Source organism: Macrosteles quadrilineatus, unplaced genomic scaffold (genome assembly GCF_028750875.1).
Source record: "Macrosteles quadrilineatus isolate MER2022 unplaced genomic scaffold, UCM_ALF_1.0 Scaffold_5__1_contigs__length_97177068, whole genome shotgun sequence".
Classification (NCBI taxonomy): domain Eukaryota; kingdom Metazoa; phylum Arthropoda; class Insecta; order Hemiptera; family Cicadellidae; genus Macrosteles; species Macrosteles quadrilineatus.
This window is the reverse complement of record NW_026542598.1, coordinates 15,777,970-15,791,090: the sequence shown is the minus strand read 5'-3', so window position 1 is coordinate 15,791,090 and position 13,121 is coordinate 15,777,970. Positions and strand designations below refer to the sequence as shown.

General features: G+C 34.5%; 1 non-coding gene across 1 annotated transcript; it reads left to right on the top strand.

The window, feature by feature from the left end:
- The first annotated feature begins 644 nt into the window (after positions 1–644).
- On the top strand, positions 645–716 carry Trnaw-cca (transfer RNA tryptophan (anticodon CCA)). Its single transcript has one exon. It is a non-coding gene; the product is annotated as a tRNA-Trp (tRNA).
- Positions 717–13,121: the final 12,405 nt, after the last annotated feature.

The following is a 13,121-nucleotide window of genomic DNA, read 5'->3' as shown; positions in this document are numbered from 1 at the left end:
GTTTACGCATAACCTGAGTGGGATTATAGATAAATACATGCCGATGCTTGATGGCAAATCTGTGCGTGCATACCTTCAATTTGAGACCTCAATCATGTTAATCGGTTGGGTAGAAGAGCCAAACGAACTCGGCAAAGAAAAACCAAATTTAACTCCCATAAGAAATACATGGGGAGCAAATTTCGTTTACGTATAAACCGAGTGATACTATAGATAATTATATGCCGATGCTTGATGGCAAATCTGTGCGTGCATAGCTTTAATTTGAGACCTCAATCATGAAAACCGGTCGGGTAGAAGAGCCAAACGAACTCGGAAAAGAAAAACCAAATTTTTTTAATATATAAGATTTACTTTACTTACATAGGCTATCGAATTTGATCGATTTTCACCAAGGATAATTGTATGGAACTAAGGTATAGGCCTAACGCTGAGCTTTTAAAAATGCAATATCACAAAATGATGTTCACCTGCTATATTGGCGGATTAATCTAAAAGATTAAGAAGGTAAATATTCTCACAACGTTGCGAATCCCAAGCAAGCCCTACTGTATTTATTTATTTTTAATTTTTAATCTGATCAGCTGTACTTCAAGTTAGGTTATACAGCGTCGGCAGATGTTTATACTCGCCCGCCTCAACAAGACCTCGTGGCGCAACGGTAGCGCGTCTGACTCCAGATCAGAAGGTTGCGTGTTCAAATCACGTCGGGGTCAAGAAAAATTTTATTTTTCCTTACGATTTGTTTTAAAATACTGAGTATTTTCGATATTCATAATCCCGTCTCTATTTTTGATAATTTAATATATTCAGAGAAATACGTATTTAAATGCAATCGTTCGAATAAAGTATTAGTTCATAGTGTAGCTTTTGTGAAACCTATTAAAGAATATGGATTAAATTAAAGTATGGGGGAAGTAAAGCCGATAATCGTTTAAACAATTATTATTAATTTAATATGATAAAGTTGGCAATGGTGTCGTTAAATTTAGCATATACCAGTACTCCAAGAGTGGTTAGACCAATTGTATAGGTAGGCTAAATGTAATTTAATTTTCGTAATGACTATAACATACCAAATCAGTGATTTGTGTACGGGTTTTTGTCATATAAATAAGAACATTGCTGTACTCACAGAGAAGTAATATAATATTCTCTGTGGTGTACTGTATGAATAACTATTATATCTTTTTATCATTATTAGACACGTTATTGTAACATAATATCTTTAAGAAACTGAGTTAAGACTAATGAAAGAAAATTGAAATTGGAACCACCACAGTGTGTTATTACAGTTGAGAAGAAGAACTGTTTGCAATTGCAAAGCAACATCAAGAACGTTCTTTTACTTACAGAGAACGATATTGTTGTGGGACATACCAGATGCAAACACGGTGGCATGCGTGTAGAGCGGAAAGATATCTTCGAGTGGAAGGCTGACTATGAGGTTACAACGGTTGTCAAACCATCAGTGATCGTGGAAATGACTTTCCATACATTATTTAACAACATATATTCTCCGTTTATTCTCCCTGGCCCTTTATGATAAAGGTAGATGGGGCAGATGTTGTTAGTGGAAAGAAAGGATGGTACGGATCATGCAAAAAATATATGCTGGAGCAGATTTAGGCAAGATATAACGATATAGGTAGATATAACTTGAGCGTTTAATTTAGTGCAAATACTAAAAATGGTTATTTTTTGTAAAATAGGGGTCATGTTGCAATTATTGTAAAATAAAATATTCTTTGCAACTATGCGTACTAAGGATGTATTATTAAATATATCAAGATTTGTAAGTCTAAGTTTTCACCAATCACCACACTATGATGTTTTTAGCTGTTTTTAGCTGTTAATTGGTGGCTGAAAGTTACGTTTTGCTGGCCATGCCAGCTATCGTCGTAATTTTTGACCGAGCAGGTTTTTACATCCCCATGGCCGCAAAATCAGCTGCCCGCTTACTTTCATAAAACATGAATGCATATTAAATACACAATCAGTATCCATAGCATTGCAATAGAAATGTTTTATTGTCACCGCTGCCTAGCAACTATTTATTTATTTTTATTCCTCGAATTATTTCTTTACACAACCTTAAAGTGTAGTTGTGTTGACTATCAGTGTGCATTATTATTGTGGTGAATAGTGGTAATAGGGTATAGTGTGGTGAAAAATAGCGTTCGTACCTCGTACCACGGACCGAAATGGTTTTACAGCTCTCGATCGTTTTAAGTTATCGACTTCTCGTGCCGGAAAAACCTCATTTTCGTCCCTAGGTACGAAATGAACTATTGTGGAGTACTTGTCATTTGTATTTTATGTAATTTTTAACAGAGAGAATCTTTTAAACAAACTAAGTATTTGTAAATTAAAGTAGAATGCTCTTTACGAAGAGTAAGTTATGTTAATGGTCTATGTATTATAGTACAAACAATTTAAACTATCGTAAAGAACTATATTTATACTGTATATAATAGTTTTAAAACAGATAACGATTTTTTACTTAAAAAGTAAGTCACTATAGTAATATTGTTGAAATTTGTGCTGCATAGGTATATGTCTAGTCACGTCCAAAATATTTTGCGATATTTTAAACATATTTTTGTTTTCACCCCTGCGGTTTCTATGGTTAGAAACTGTCTATATATCTATTATCATTAAATAATAGACCCTGTAGTTGGCTTGACACTGATCAAACTATGGTTTTTAGGTATGTTAGGAAGTACAATACAATAGGCTTACATCATTGACTATCCTAATGGAAAAATAAGAAAAGAAACGAAAAAATGCATTTCTATGTACAGAATACAAAATAAACAAATTAAAGTATAACAAATAATGTTATGCTGTAGTATTGGTTTGTTACACTGCTCGCTAATGTATCTGCTCTTCTGATGTGTTAGGTAGGATATGTACTGTTTTAAATTAAGCATAAAGAAAAACTACTCAAAGCATCAAGTATACATTGGCCTACGTTCATTTTTAAATCATTGATTTTCTAAACAAAACATTCACTAAACACATTTACAAACAGAAATAACTAATTTATACTAATATATTTATTAGTATTACGTGTAATTTTGTTCGTTCTATATAGAAGTAACATTTATCTAGATTGAAACTTAACAGCTTTCGCACTTCAGCTTGTCAATTTCATTATTTTATACTGTTATATGAAAACATTGAAAGACCGGACGTCAACGCAGAATGGTCGATTTTAAGGACACGAAAAGACTTGTGTGTTAGCAGTTTTCATGTTCCAAGTACAACCATAGATTATAACTTAAGTCTCGTAAACTCAGTATTTTTTGAAACCACCAAGGAACAAACCGATTCATCGGCACATGGACCTGTAGTTTTTAACACAGTATAAATAGGTCATAGTGAAATGTAACTCCGGTAATTTATAGCCCCAGATAATTACTTGAGCGTGTCTCTAGATTGTTGCAAGTGATTAGGTAATTGAAGCATCTCGGAATGCAGGTGACCGGCGCAAAACTAATTACCGTACTTAACTATTACAACTCACGGCGTGTGAGCAGCGGACATTGTAGTGTGAGATGTTCTGCAATGACGAGGAAATCATTATTTCATTTGCAATGGGAACGGTCAGAATTATATAATTTCATTTATATCTCATCTGTTTGTTGGTTACTTGAGCTTATTAATTTACAGGATTGTTTAAGATTCTTTTAACACTTATGCATCATTAAATTTGTATTATATTTGAAGTAGAATATATAAAAAATAAGAGTGAGCACACGTAGAGTGGGGCTTGGCACAGCTAGGAGAGCTGTATTGAAATTAAGTTCGTCTACGTAACAGAAATGCTCAGTGTTGACAAATTACTTATTTTGAATACCGTAACTACAACACAATTCTATACAATAAAATATATGATATTACTGTACGGTATTAACTTAGTAAGGACTGAATGTAAATGGTGTTGGGAGACGAATTTTCTTTTATTCGTATTCAGCACTAACCTGTCACAATACTAGGCAAGAAGCTGTACAATTATTTCAACACAACCTTTATAGTCAGTCGATCTATTGCAAAGTCTAAATATTTAGCAAAACCATAGATTATAAATTATTTTATCATACTGACTTGTACTGACTTTTGAAATTTAATCAATATTTTTGTTGTTTATATGAATAACAATGTTTCTAGTAGCTTCATAACTAAGACCACATACCCACACAAGGCATTTAGTTTAATAGACTGTGTAAACGATTAAGCTATCACATAGTATCAATTAACCTACACTTCGTTTGTCGCTTAAAGATTATATAAGATTAAAGACTTATATCTTAAATAGATAAGAATGTGTACAAACAAATACGATTCATGGAGATTACTAGAGCTACTTAATAAAGGGTGTTTACTGTATTAAAAAAACTGTTTTATAATCCACTTATAACTCAACCGCCGGAGGAAGTCAAACCATAAATTCGTTTTCGACTTCTGGAATCGTGTGAACTGACACATAAATTATATGTATGGCAAATCACGCAACGTTTTACTTGAGGGCGTGCTGCGTGTGTGTGCTACGTTACTCTCATATCACACACACACTACAGGCTTGTGTAACGGGCGAATTAAATCTGGAGTTGTGATAGGGCTTTAAGGAATGAAATGCATGGCCAAACTTAATTTTCGCCATCACTTATCTCATACGAAAATGCGACATAATTTGTAATTTTACCATAAAATACTGTTAAATAGTGTCAGAGGCTAATAAATACCACAAGTTTGTCTTCACATTGTAGGATAGGTTTCGATTCATAAAACCTATTTCTACAGTTTTTGTTTTTACTTGAAACTTAATGTATATAGAAAAATGATAAGCGTTAACTCAAATACAGGTGAATTTTTAGATAGGGTGTACTGTAATTTTTTAGATATATTAACATTTTCAAACTTTAAATTAAAATAAATGCAGACTATACAGGGTTAGGCAAAAGTCTGGAACCCCTCAGTTAACTTCGCGTTGCAGTAGGAAAACCAAACTCGGCATATATTTACAACATAAGAAATTGCACTTTTTCATCAAAGTCACAACTTTGCCCCAGCCCCCGAAATGGGGTATTTTAGGGGCATCCCCAAATTTTTAAATATAAACATCTATCAAACTAGAGGTCACTATCGCACCCCTAATCAAAATGGCAGCCATCTATATAATTAATACGCTACATGAAACTTTGTCGGTTGAACTCCTCTGCCATTTCTTAACCGATTTTATCCGTTGACGTCTCATTGGAAAGAGCGTGTCGCATAGATTTGCAAACTAGCCTTACATTTTTGAAAAAGTCCCTTGGGCTCTGCCCCAGTGGCTTTGAAAGTTCCCATGTTATCCTTATGGAGAACATAATTGTTTACATTTTGATCAGCTGTATAATTTAATTGTTGTTATTTATTTTTCAATTCATTGAAACGCATTGAATACATTTATTTATTATTTGAGTTTGTGTAAATATAACGCCCAAGACGGATCGTGCGAATAGTATGGTTGTATCTTAAATGTGTGTATTTATCGTTGTTTTGTGTCGCTATGGCGGATCGTGTTAGCATGATTGTAACTTAAATTTGTCCATTTATCGTTGTTTTGTGTAGCTATAATTTGTTTATTTGTTGTTTTTTTCTTTTAAATGCCTCCGACGTGACGACAACGAAACATAGACAGGAGGCGTAACCGTGATAACGACCGTAGCTATAGAACAGTGGCGCGTAATAGGCTAACTCATCACAGTCAGCACCTGACTCTGGACAATCTCAACTATTAGGTTACAATTGCACCCTAACACTACCCCAAAACGACTTTTCGTTCTCAATTGGCCCTCTATCAATGACCTGTGTTGCCTGTACAACAAGGTATTTCGAGAAGGAGAAAACCGGCCGGAATGCAACGATAAACATGGTCTGAGTTACACACCGGTAATCTTTGAGTTGACTCTTTTAAATTAATTGTAAATATGACTGTTATTCGTTTTGAAATGACTCCTGCAATACTTTGCAATTGCTCGAATTCGAGCAACATGTACATTAGTTTTAATTATTTAAGATGAGCAAGCAAGATAAAGTCTGGACACCCCCATACTAATGATGAACCCTTTAAAATGAGGGGTCACATGATGGGTGTTTACATTAGAAAATTTGGGGCTGCTCTCAAAATACCCCATTTTGGGGGCTGGGGCAAAGTTGTAGTTTGATGAAAAAGTGCAATTTCTTATGTTGTCTATATGTGCCGAGTTTCGTTTTCCTACTGCAACGCGTTAAAAAGATAACTGGGGGGTTCCAGACTTTTGCCTAACCACGACAAGACAAGTATTACAACATACAAGGATTAGGTTAGGATTAGGTTGTAAGGGATTAGGAGGCCCCAAGGGTTTCCATGGGGTGTCCTAATCCGTCAGGTGCCACGGCTGTGTGAACGGAGTATAGATCACATGGCAAGGTCAATGTCAAGGTCGCGTTTTGTGATGAGTCACGTGATGAGTCTGCCAGTCATCGCAGCTGTTAACAAACGTTCTGAACCTGAACTCTACAGTCTGGCCAACCTACACCGCACATAACCGCATAAATACTAAGAAAATTAAATATACATTGATGATCTGTGATGAAATTCTCAGCCTATGTATTTTGTTGACAAATATATATGTGTGAAATCATCTTTCAAGATTCTCTACACACGTAGGGTAGTTCTACTATTTTCATTTTATTGTAGTTTGCTTGTTTATGAACATATTTTATCAAATTTGTAAAATGCATTTATTTCTTACTTAACTACTAACATTTTACAATAAAAAACACTTTTACCCTCCCTGTTGCAGCAAACCTAAGTATAATTCATTTTTATAGCCCCAGGATCGCGTAATATGACTAATAATGGTTAAAAACGTACCTTGTCAGACAATCCTTGACATGTTGTAAAGTGTCGAAAATAAACTTGCTACATGTTTCGGTGGACAATGTACTGTCCTGCACGCGGCAATGTACGTGCATAAGTTGATAGGCCTATCTGTTACCGTGTATTTAATCGTTTCGTGTTTCGTGTTCGTGTTAAATGTATGTAACAACTCTGACGACACCTCAAGAAGTGGTTTTGTGTGCCTGACGATGGTGGAATTTAATAACCACCGAAACATGTAGCAAGTTTATTTTCGACACTATAAAACATGTCAAGGATTGTCTGACAAGGTACGTTTTTAACCATTATTAGTCAAACCTAAGTAAATAAAAATGTACATTTTTAATTAAAATTGCGAAATTTTAGATGACTTGGTAAATGGTGTTTTCGAAAAAAAATTTTATTAAATTTAAATTTAGATTTAAAAAAATTCCTTAAGTTTTTATTCTCATTTTAAATGAGACACTCTTGTCTCACACACTGTGTATAGACACATTTTTCAGACAAAAATAATAAGCCTAACCTCAAATAAACTCAAATGAATTTTTACATAGGGTGTAAATTTTTAGATACCGTATATAATAATTTTTCAATCTTCATATTAAAATAAATGCACACTGTAAACCACAGATAAGAATATCTCATGGCCCGGTCAGTGTCAAGGTCGTGTGCAGTGATGAGTCTACCATCGTCGCAGCTGTAAAAGCAGACGTACTGACGTGTATTCATTTACATTACTGAGTATGACCGACCTACACCTCACATAACTGATATGTATAACTAATTTAGTGATTAATACTGTGCATAAAGCCATAGAAAGCTAAATATACATATCAATTAATCTGTGATAAAACACGATTACGAGTACAGCTTTGTAATTAAAATATCTGCCTATGTAAAAAGTTGATAAATATATGTGTGTAAAATCATCTTTCTAGACTCTCTGCACACGTAGGAGTAGTTTTAGTATTTTCATTTTAATAAAAATATGAAGCTAGGGAAATTGCCTCTTTATTACTAGTTATTCTTGTATCATGAATGCATAGTAATCAAACTCAATTTTTGAACTACTTTGTCAACAAATTGGTTTTGAAATTAAATTGGTGTATGATTGACCCATTGACTATTGATTAATAGTCAATGATATAACTACGCTTATTATTTTATCTGAGCAAATTATCAATTCAATAAGGACATTTTATGGTTCTAGACATAGTTTTAAAATCTAAGTGCCGAGGCCAAAGTTTATAGACTGAACAAGGTATTGTAACTTTCACCAGCCAAAGTCCAAGTTTCCTAGAACCGATGTTGCAAGTCTCCATTGTGTCACCTGTCCACCGCGTCCTCACAGTTACGAAATGTTTCAACCTTTTTAGCAGTATTTGCTAAGAATTTCTCAGATATCTAAAAATCGGCTAGTCAATAGAAAACTAGGAGCTTTCTGAAAGTGATTTTTTGATACATGCGTAATTTCTTTTTTTAATGTGAAGTAGTGCGTTTTTTACTAAATAAGTCTACTAATGTCCAATCAAAATGTGAAATTGGTTAACAATATACCATGATAGAGGCGACTTCAGAAGGATATATTCTGATACTTCCTTAAACTTTATGCGTAGAGCTATCGTAAATCGTGTTGTACTTTATTCCATGACTAAAATTTAATAACCATCGAATTGTTTTATAAAGTATCCCATTTACTATGGCTCCTATCTCATGTACACTATAAAAGTTTCTCCCTACAAAAGGTAATGAAAGGACACCACCAAATTTCTCAAGTAACAACCTTCAAGTGATGACTAAAATGCTCTTTCACGACGGTATCAGCTTTCAGCCTGAATCACTCAATTTTCAGGTGAGCTCATTCCGCAATACCAATCGCCCTGATAGGGTTCCTTCAAACCGATCACGCTTCCTTGTTGCCGCAAACTGGAGAAAGTTATAACCAGATTGGTATGGTCCATGTAAGGGCACGGGAGGCGTCACCCTGTTGGATACACGTGCCCTGGGTGCTTGTACACTGCAACACTAACTTGCTGCTATCACTCTCAAGAAGATGACAAACCACTTTGTCTGCTGGTAACAATTAGTTCACATTTGATTTTTCCAATGGGTACGTACGCCATTGATATTTTTATGTGGTCAGACCCTCTAAATCGTCATATATTTTCCGGAGATCGTACACATCTCTTTCGCCCCATTATCTGTTATCTAGTATTGTTATCTCGAAAATAGGAAAAAGAACTATCAGTTCTCGCAACAGTTTATTGTTGTTAATATATAGTAGTCTTAGGGACATTTTCTATGAAAGTATCACAAACACTTTTAAGGAAAACTGGTTAAACCCCTATATTTTGTGTATATGCCAATGATTGAACCCGTAGCTCTCTCACCAAAACCCAAGACTTTAACACTCAGTTACTCTACGGTATAAATGATATAAACCATATTGAGAGGTGAAGCAATGTTTTATCATATTTAAATTAAGTTATTGAGATGTTTTAATAAGCTAGTCAATTGACTATTGTTTGGATAATGAATTTTGTAACTTTATATTTACTACAGTTATTTACTTTTATTTTTGTACAATATTAGCCAATGACGTCAAACTACTGTATAGTCTTATTTTATTGACGGTTTTTAATCATCCTATTGGTAGGCCTATTAGCAGGAATCAAATCATCGACTCGGCTCCGCACATCTTATCTAACATCGCACTTTCATTTTCAGAACCAATAAATAACCCAACTAGGGCAGAGGAAGCTCCAAGCGCTGTAACCCTTACTCAACTGCTAACTAACAGCTGATCCTCATTCTAACACAACAGCTGATCTTTCGTGAAACCACCTGCCAATCTCAACCCATGGTTTTTGAAACTTAACAGCTCGTGTCAAATTCAAACGTCGACCATTAACCTAATCGAAACAGGGTTTTATTACTCTATCTAATTGATCTCCAACAAGCTGAGTAATGATGGAATCCAACGACTGATGCTCACTCAGTTAATCTAAAAGTGCTTATTCTTGCGCTTTTTATCTAGTCTAATTCAAATCACAAACTCTTAGTCCAACTATTGACTATTCGATACTGAAGAAGAATCCATTAATTGGACCAGCTTCAGCAAACTTCGTAAAAGAAATTAACCTAATAAAAAGAGGAGTTTTTACCTTATCTAATTTATCTAAGTTTATCCAACAAGCTGAGTTGATGAAACCCAACAACTGATGCTCACTCAGTTAATTTAAAAATGCTTATTCTTGCGCTTTACCTAGTCTAATTCAAATCACAAACTCTTAAGTCTAACTATTGACTATTGGATACTGAATAGAATCCATTATAGGCCTACTTGGATCAGCTTCAGCAAACTTCGAAAAGAAGAACATATGAGTGAGCCTCTCCATAAAGGGTGGTACAATCATATGTCCCGTAGTTATTACAACTGTAATAGTTTATGTGATTTAAAGATGCTGTAGTTAACAAAAATATGATCCATAGGGGCTGACTCCCCACTTCTGATTCTCTGAACCCATAAAGGGTATTCTCAGTCTCGCCTCAACATACTTGGAGTGCACATAACATTAAATTTTGTTTTCAGTCTACCCAGCAAGCAAAAGCCCAGTAACCTAACAGCTAGATACCGGGCCAATATGCTAGTTTGTTGTGCAACGCCTCGGCCGCCGGTCACGCATCTTTAATGTCGATTTTGGATCCGCCCCGCCCGTCCAGGGACCGGCCAACCATGATTTACCTCTACATCTTAGGTAACACCGTGTGGCCTATCATGGGTATTGATGAGACCTGGAAATAGAATGGAAAAAGTAACGCAATAAGGAACTAGGATTGGAACTGTCTGGAACGCTGTTTCAGTTTCTGGTTTTTGACACAACGTTTCTGGATCTAGGGGCAAACGCCCTAAGATGGCTTCAAGACAGGCAGTGGCAGTAACAGTTAACATTTTAAAATGCATTTAACAATTTTTTGATAAGTTGAAATCCACTTTGATGTATTGTCATATTCTAGAGAATTTATGGATGTTTGACTTATTGCTTAGCTTCGCTAAATGCTAATAATAACATAAGGAAAATTGTTGATTCTACTGACGTGCGTAAGGGACTCAACAAAATGTCAACCAAATCTTGTTAGACAGCTAAAAATAAAGGAAATAGATGTCACTAAATACATCAAATAGGAAGATACTTTCGCAACCAATGTTATTAATTCTTTAATACTTTTAATACTTTTCAATGATATGGCGACCATACACAGTAGAATAATGACAACAGTAGAACAATCGTGATCTATTGAAAGTATTTGGGAAACACAAATAAATGTGGCGTGGATTTAAAACAACCGTAAGACAGGCAATAGAATTTAGACACTGTGTTAATAATTTTAAAACCAAAAATTCAACAAAGGCTATTTCCATGCCTAGTCCAATTAGTCGTGAATATCTTAGAACAAACTATAATTCACAATCTCATTGTTGAAATAATTTTACCTCATGACTTTACTAACCAAAAATGACGTAAATGCACATTAAACTATTGATTATATTATGTATTGATTAAGAGACTCGATGGTTCGCCAAGTCGGCCAAGTCCATGCAACTGTTTTGCGTTAGCAGCTCACATGTTTGCATCCCGCCTCTCTCACATAACTCAGCCACTGAGCTGTTCATTAAGCCACTACACTGACCGTATCATTTAACATTAACAGCAGCGGACCCTTAACCTTATCTCACACCAGGCTATGATGGTTGGTGGAAAATTGCAATTTGGCCAGCTTTCACTTACTACATAGCTTGTTGCCATACCTTAAGTTTAAAATAGTGATGTAGTTTTGGTATGATTTATCAGACCGGGATTATGTCAAATGTTTTAAAAAGTTTTGCAGAAAAAGTCCTTAATAAAATATCTTGAACAACTTTAGTATGTTTACCCGGTACGGGTACACTCTAACTCAATGTTTTTATTTCAATGTTTTATTTCGAATTTTGGAGATTTTGGACCCAATGGATTCTATTCTAACAACAACCCTTTTGTTGGTACACAGATATAACATATAACGGTAACATGTGTTCATATCCTAACCAGCATTTACGTTTGCTTACTTGCCCATCCTTAAACAGGATTAGGGTTACAAACATAATATTTCGTAGATAGCATTATACATTATAATACTCAAGCAATAGCTTTAGTAAAGTAACTCAAAACGATAAATTGATAAGGACATATTGTACGTACAGCGTCTTGTTCCTATCGTCATACGAGTACCTATTTCAAATTAAATTAAGACCACTACCATCACAGTTTTCTTCCCCGTGTCGTTCATCATTTATTCCATATCACCAACATCTAGAGTCCTAGTTTAGGCAAGGGAGTTTTAAAAGGGCGATTCGATATAAAGTGGTCCTCATAAAGTGTTGCAGTAATTTAATTATTGTCCTGTCAGCAGCATAACATGTTGAAACCAGCGCGAACCAAACCGTCCCCCAGAGTAACGGGTCTGCAAATTAATTTAGCGATGTCCAAGAAGATGTATTGTAAATGTATGTAAATTAGAATGACTGGAGAATTTCTGTAATAAAGAAAAGTTTCGAAGCTACACAATCAAAGTGGTTGTTGATACTTTTAAAATAAAACTCACGACTTGACAATTTAAGGTAAACGCACCAGTAGCTGACAGTATAAGAAACTATACGCACTTAATAATCCGTGGTTTTGAATAAATAGGAACTAAAGAGATATTATGGATTTTATGTGATTCTAAATTTAGTGTAGTTTTCAAATTTGTCATACAAAAAGGGTTTTTTAAAATATATTTTATAACATTTTTAAACTTAATTCAACCTTTGTACGTGTTCCAGTGGCTGACAGTGAAAAAAGTGCTTGTACCAGTAGCTGACTGTCAGTTGTCCCAGTAGCTGACACAGGAACTAAAAATGTAATAGCTGCTAAACCTTTAAGGGTTTTATAATTTATAAGACGAATAAAATCTAACTTAATAATTAAATTATAAAATCATGTAAAACGTTATTAAGAAGTTTATTTTACTATTTTAGTAAAATAAAAAATATTTACATTAAAAAAAATTATTAAAAAATTACCATGAAACCTACGATAATAGCTCTATTTCCAATAGGGAAATCCGCTAAAAGTAGTTATGGGGTCTTATTTCTTTATTATAATGACATTTTAAGGTGTGGTTGAGATCA